Source organism: Branchiostoma belcheri, unplaced genomic scaffold (genome assembly GCF_001625305.1).
Source record: "Branchiostoma belcheri isolate BF01 breed outbred unplaced genomic scaffold, Haploidv18h27 scaffold150, whole genome shotgun sequence".
Taxonomy (NCBI): domain Eukaryota; kingdom Metazoa; phylum Chordata; class Leptocardii; order Amphioxiformes; family Branchiostomatidae; genus Branchiostoma; species Branchiostoma belcheri.
This window is the reverse complement of record NW_017802936.1, coordinates 354034-359501: the sequence shown is the minus strand read 5'-3', so window position 1 is coordinate 359501 and position 5468 is coordinate 354034. Positions and strand designations below refer to the sequence as shown.

At 43.1% G+C, this 5468-nt stretch overlaps 1 protein-coding gene across 2 annotated transcripts in view; it reads left to right on the top strand.

Annotated features, from left to right (window-relative positions):
* The window catches only part of LOC109465466 (voltage-dependent calcium channel beta subunit-associated regulatory protein-like), a 66491-nt gene that overhangs the window by 35252 nt on the left and 25771 nt on the right, over nucleotides 1-5468 (top strand). For both annotated transcript variants that reach the window (XM_019762752.1, XM_019762753.1), the window contains exon 2: nucleotides 5049-5165. The gene's annotated coding sequence lies outside the window, so the exon portion shown is untranslated. The remainder of the gene's footprint in view (nucleotides 1-5048; nucleotides 5166-5468) is intronic.

Below are 5468 nucleotides of genomic sequence, written 5' to 3'. Positions count from 1 at the left end.
TGCGTGCGTGCGTGTGTGTGCGTGCGTGCGTGCGTGCGTGCGTGTGTGTGTGCGTATGTGTGTGTGTGTGTGTCTGTGTGTGTGTGCATGTGTGTGTGCGTGTGCGTGTCTGTGTGTGTTTGTGTGTGTGTGTGTGCATTTGTGTGTGCGTGTGCGTGTCTGTGTGTGTTTCTGTGTGTGTGTGTGTGTGTGTGTGTGTGTGTGTGTGTCGTTACAAGTTTAGAAACTGAAGGTTTCAATTCTATGCTGCCTCCTATCAGCTTTCCTTGGTACAGCAGCGGAACATCCGGCATTTCTATCCTCTGTTCTGAACATGAACTGTTCCTGATTTTGATATTCATGTTACCAAGAACATTATTTAGACAGCAAGGAAAATATACTTTAACTGACTTTTACCAGCGACATTGCCTAGCGTGCTCGTTCAAGGATTAAAAAAACCGTACCTTGATGTAGCCATTGTTTTCTCGTGGTTTCCAGACTATGTCTATCCACCCATGCTTCAGAGTTTTCTCCTTATATGGTACCGCAAAGCGCCGGGAACGAAATTGATTCATCAGCGCCTGAGGGATCTTCCAGGAAAAACGTTATCTCATGTTGTGACGAGGATGAAGCGTAGATAATTCTGGTACATTAGCAGAAAATGATACGGACTGTGAGAGACAAGCGCTAAAAAGAAGTCATGAATCACGTCTATCTGTTCCTAGTTGCTTTGTACAACCATTAAACCGCCTCGAGATGTAATATACCAGTTTTACAGTGAGCTCGAGCTGCGTAAGATCCAAACTGTGTAAAGCTCCGGTCACAACGTGCTTTTTGTCCGTACGTTTTATGGAAGGCTACGTCTGCTACGTTTGTTCTAAAAACGTGGGGAAGGCATCTACGCACGTCGCTCGCACGTCACTCGCACGGTTGCGCAAAGTGTGGTCTGCACGCCACGTCTGGCCGTGAGCGGTTGCGTGCATCGTACGTTGCGCAAGTGGTAAGTGAGTTGTACGTGCTTACAACGTACGATCTCTGTGCGATTGCAACTTTACCGTAAGGAGGCCGTACTCTCCCGTGCGTCTTTCGTACGGTACATACGGGGCACGCGCGTCGCTCTTACTCCCACGCACGGGTGGTGAATCCGTAGACCGCACGCAGAAAACGTTTTACATGCACTTAAAGTTCTACGGTGTGTCTGCGTGCTCCCAAATCCGTAGGATTCCGTACGGAGGTGGTACTCACCACGCACGGATGCCCTGCGTTTTTGCACGTAGACAGCACGCAGAAGCACGTACGGCGGGTTGTGACTGAAGCTTAAGATCAAACCTGTGTAAGGTTTTATCCACGCAACACAGGGAAGGACCCTAGTCTGTTCAATATGTGCGGTGGGTAATTTTCGAGCTGTGGCCCTCCTTGAACATGTGACCTTTCGGCCTTACTTCCCATCCGGGAGAACGTCCCTAATTCAAGCTTGGTACTCATTTTAACTTGAGTGGAGTGAGGGGTGTATAATTAGCTGTAAAGTGTCTTTCCCAAGAGCACAACTCATTAGCTCTTGTCAGTGATTCGAGCATTCGAGTATGTTCTTTAGTCAACTACCCTAACAACACGGCCATCTTGCCATCTTGCTGTATACAAATAAACAAGATGACGTCATGTCTTGAGGTCACGAATTTGCAACGAAATTCAGAACCCCATACCGAGTTCACGTTACAGATGTCAGGTTCCGTCCAATTGAATGTTAGCTATCTACGTTTTCATCCTTTGGGATTACTTTTTAATCACAAAAACCAATCTAGCAGCGACGTAAAATGTGATATCTAAACATCAACTTTATTACTTCTTGGGATATCAACTGTGGATGTGTATGATATGAGAGCCCGGCTTAGATTGGTTGTCAGATGGGGATAATAAGAGCGGAATTGGCTGGAGAGGCAGCGGGAGTGGGCGGCTGCCGCAGACATGCTGGTGCCGCTCCGGTAGATGCGGGGTGGACGCCCGTGTCTTCAACCGGAGCAGATCAAAGCAAGGACTGTAAGATTCATCGCATGCAAATTTTCGTGGGATTCTAGGGATGATTCTGAATATTTTTCCTCCAGACCATTTTTTGAATCTATAGAAATTGCGTTAAAGCTTTTTAATAGTTTACAGTTTCAGTTTGTGACATAATTATATCCACGTTTGTCGCCATTATATGCCGAAACAGAGGGATTGTTTTGCGTGCGTTTGTCTGTGTGTTTGCTCGTGTTTTATGCCGTATGTAAATAAAGCAAAATGGCAAGAAGGGGCGGTTACTACAGATTGATTTTAAGATCAAGTTGGATGGAGACAATGGCTGGTAGGTTGGGAGATACACATCAAGGACTAAACTGTTGAAGTTAAGGTAAAGTAAGAATCAGAATTTTTTTGTTGACTTCAACTGAGGGGTTCGCCCCTTTTACGTCTTGAAGTCAACGAAAAAATTCTGATTCTTACTCAAACCTTTATATTTAATACCCAACGATTTACAGTTGCCTAATGATTTGTATTGCCGTTACTCTTGTATATACGAACGCTCATTTGTTGTTTTGTCATTGTCATACCTGTATTTTGAATTCTATGTCAGTGGTGTGATTAATATTAGCTTCGGCTAGAGTTTCCACCTCTGTGTCTTGTACCATGTCTTGTACTTTGTTGTTTTAATAAATAAATAAAAACTGTTTAAGTTCCTGTCCTACCAGACACGTTGAAAGCTCGTCAGATCATCTGTTTTGTTGTGCAAATGATATCTCAAAAGCTGTAAATACTTCCAGGATGTTTGATATCTCTGAATTCTTCATTGTCTTGTGTTAATCGTGGGTCATGCATACGATAAATGTGTGGTGTCTTGTCAGTGACCTGTAGTCCGTCCTAACAACTAAACTTATGTGGTCCATTCCGATTTCAGCGCCTAGACCGTAGAGTAGTGGAAGGTACCCAGTAAAATGACACGCGCCTACGCCTTAGTCTCCAACGTAGGCAACCTGGAGGAAATTATAGATGATGCTTATATAATACAGGCTATTCTTTTCATGGAACACCAACCACTGTACATTAGACAACAAGAGTATTTGTACATTGATGAAGAGAAGACTAATTGATATGTATGTTCAAACGTTCTTTCACCAATTGTCTGTAGATAACGACAAGCTATGATTTTACAAGACTCTCAAATCCGACTACTCTATGGAAAAATACCTATACCACAAAGAATTTGACGAGCGAGCTGCCATGTGTAAGATTAGAATAAGTGCGCATCCACTAGAGATAGAAAAAGGCCGTTATAGAAAACTACCTGTGCACGAGAGATTATGTAAATATTGTACAATGAATGCAGTGGAAAATGAAATACATTTTGTTAGCCAGTGTCCTCACTATGGGACCGAAAGAAACAGATTATTTCAGACAGTTACAACAATTTCTCCATCCTTTCGTCATTTAGAAGATCACCAAAAAACTGCATTTCTACTAAGATCACAAAAGCCACTAAATGTGCAGAATGTGGGACTATTCATTATCCACTGCCTTCAAAGAAGAAGTCGAACCCCATAATAGCTATTAGTAGTAGTAGAAGTAGAAGTTTTTTCCAGACAGTTGTTACCTGTCTCCTGTTACTGTATTGCAACGAGTATTATACTTGATTGTACAAGCAATTAGCCTTCGGGCATGAATTTGGAAATAAAGTTATATATAACATTGTAATCATTGCCACGTCCTACCCTGGCAGATTCTGTAGCACTGTCCTTTTGCAACTCACATCAGTCACTAAATTTGGTACAAGATTTAGTGCAAATGACCTTTTTTTTACAGCAAATCAAGCAAATTCCAAAGTAGAGACTTCTTTCCGGTACTGGAGGATTTGCACGGCCTACTGTCCTCCCCCGTGTTCCAATCTCGCCTTACATCAAAGTCATTCTGGACAGAGAAGGATCAGACAAGGCAATCCGCCTGTATTACGAGGAGAGAAAATTCTTTGAAGGGCATTGCTACCCACGCCTGGGTGTGCCGCTACAGGAGTTTTCTCCCGTGAATGAAGAGATCTCGGTTAGACAGCCGTTATGATGAAGCACCTACGGGAAGAAACCCATCGATTTCAGGAGGACTGTATGTCTCCTCCGCCCACGCGCGCCGCCGCGTTCAAGTTAGTTTGTGTTTACCGTCCACCAGAAACAAATCCACCCTCTTATGATGTGCGTTAAAAATCATCCCACAAAAATTTTGATGCATAACTTTGAATCATGAAGCTTTAGCCCAGGTAGCTTAAGCACACCGAGACTATTTCTTAACAACATCCATTTGAAAACTAGACAAGTAACATTAGCAAAGCAAATGCATAATGTTTACCTTCGGACATGTAATTCTTTGGTAATTCTTACTCCAAACATATTCATATACATTTGCTACTAGTATATGGTGAAAAGGAGTAGAGCAGACCAGGAAATTCCAATATTATGTAACCCAACACCAGTCAGACGTCAACAAATCATTGTCATTGGTCAGGTCACAGGTCACTGTTTGGAGAAGAAGAAGAGGAAGAAACTGGGCAAAAACAAGATGTTTTCCTTCGGTAAACATAATTAGTAACGTTACCTGAGAGACGGGGAAAGATGGACCGATCTAGTTGCTTCCAGAAATGTTCAGACTAGATTCAGCGCTCTCCCTTCCCTGCCTAACCCGCAGCCAACTGAAGAATTTTCGCGACGCATCAGGCTGACTGGGGTCCAAACGGATAGATATTGTTGTTAAGTGACTATTTTGATGATTTTTCTATACATATTATTTATTAGCAACCCTTGAGGCACATTTCGACATAGTTAGTGTAAACAATTAATTTCTCTCATCGCTTCTTTCAGCTGTTGAGTAATAAACTACTATTACTGCAGAACGTAGAGAAGTCAGCATTGGCCAGTGGGTAGTGTTATATGCACCCTCCAAAACACAAGACATTATACATTTGTGCCTAACAAATACGTTCACTGACATTTGCAGCGCTAAATCAGGCTATTACACTGGATTGACAATCCTTTTCTGTGTGCGTTTATTTTTAGATTCTGGGGGAAGGCACTCTGGTCGTCAGCCATTAAAGGTTGCTCCGCTGTCAGAAGGTTCGGATGACTTCAAGCAGAAAGAGCGAGTCGCCCTGCGGCAGCCTGGCACGTTCACAGGTAAGACACGTCCTAAACACGTCTTTACTAGCCTCTACCAGGCTTCACAAGCGGCTGCAAAGAGTAGAAATAGGCCAGATGGACGGAAAATAGGCCAGGAGAGCTGGTCCATTATACACTACATTTGCCGCTTAACGAATGTGATCTTCAATGGACCAACTCCCCTGGCATGTTATCTGTCTATTTAGACGCTCTTTCCAGCCTCTTCCGAAGCGTGGTGTAGGCTAAGTCGTTACACTTGCAGCTCATAAAAGTGCTAAAATCATGATTCAAAAGAACGGTCTCTTTTACACCAGATTCAAT